This window comes from Lactuca serriola, chromosome 2 (assembly GCF_051521515.1).
Source record: "Lactuca serriola cultivar US96UC23 chromosome 2, Lser_US96UC23_V15, whole genome shotgun sequence".
NCBI lineage: Eukaryota > Viridiplantae > Streptophyta > Magnoliopsida > Asterales > Asteraceae > Lactuca > Lactuca serriola.
In genome coordinates this window covers 139,491,884-139,492,610 of record NC_136409.1, presented here as the reverse complement: position 1 = coordinate 139,492,610, position 727 = coordinate 139,491,884, and the positions used below count along the sequence as shown (strand labels likewise).

At 39.5% G+C, this 727-nt stretch overlaps 1 non-coding gene across 1 annotated transcript; it reads right to left on the bottom strand.

Moving 5' to 3' along the window:
• Positions 1-377: 377 nt before the first annotated feature.
• Positions 378-484, bottom strand: LOC145091125 (small nucleolar RNA R71). Its single transcript, XR_013702013.1, has one exon. It is a non-coding gene; the product is annotated as a small nucleolar RNA R71 (small nucleolar RNA).
• Positions 485-727: the final 243 nt, after the last annotated feature.

Here is a 727-nt window from a genome sequence, read left to right as displayed (position 1 = left end):
GAGATGGCAGAAATCACAAGAGTAACGATGAAGGAGTACAAAAGGCAGACATGTGATGATATTGGGTCGTGCCTTGTCCCACCAAAAATTCTGACCGCGACAAACTTTTAGCTCAAGGGGCACATTCTCTCAAGGCTCAAGGAAATTCCATTTTCTCAAGAGGACTATGAAGATTCTTTTAACCACATTGATGAGGTCATGGACATTACCAATTACTTCTATGTTCCAAACATCTTTCGAGATGTGGTATTACTCAGGATGCTTCTAGTGACATTTATAGGAGATGAAAAAATATGGTTGCACCAGGAGCAATCATAACTTGGATCAATCTTCGCAATGCATTCATTGAACAATTCATCCCTCCCTCGAAGATAGCTAAACTCAATAAGAAGATAGCAAATTTCCAACAGAACGATGGCGAGTCGTTGTATGAAGCTTGGGAGAGATACAGAGGAATGCTAAGGAATTGTCCTCAACATGATCTAAATGTACAACAAGAAATGTCAATATTCTATGATGGTATAGACATAACCACGAGGCAACTCCTTAATTATCAAGGACCCATGACAAAGAAGGAGATGAAGACAATCAAGGCATTAATTGAGGAATTTGCAAAGCATTTGTGCGAATACCACAACCTGCATGAAGATGTATCAAGAGGAAAAATGGATGCAGATGGAGGAAACCAGAATTTGGAAGTGGTGATGGAGAAGTTAGATAATATGGA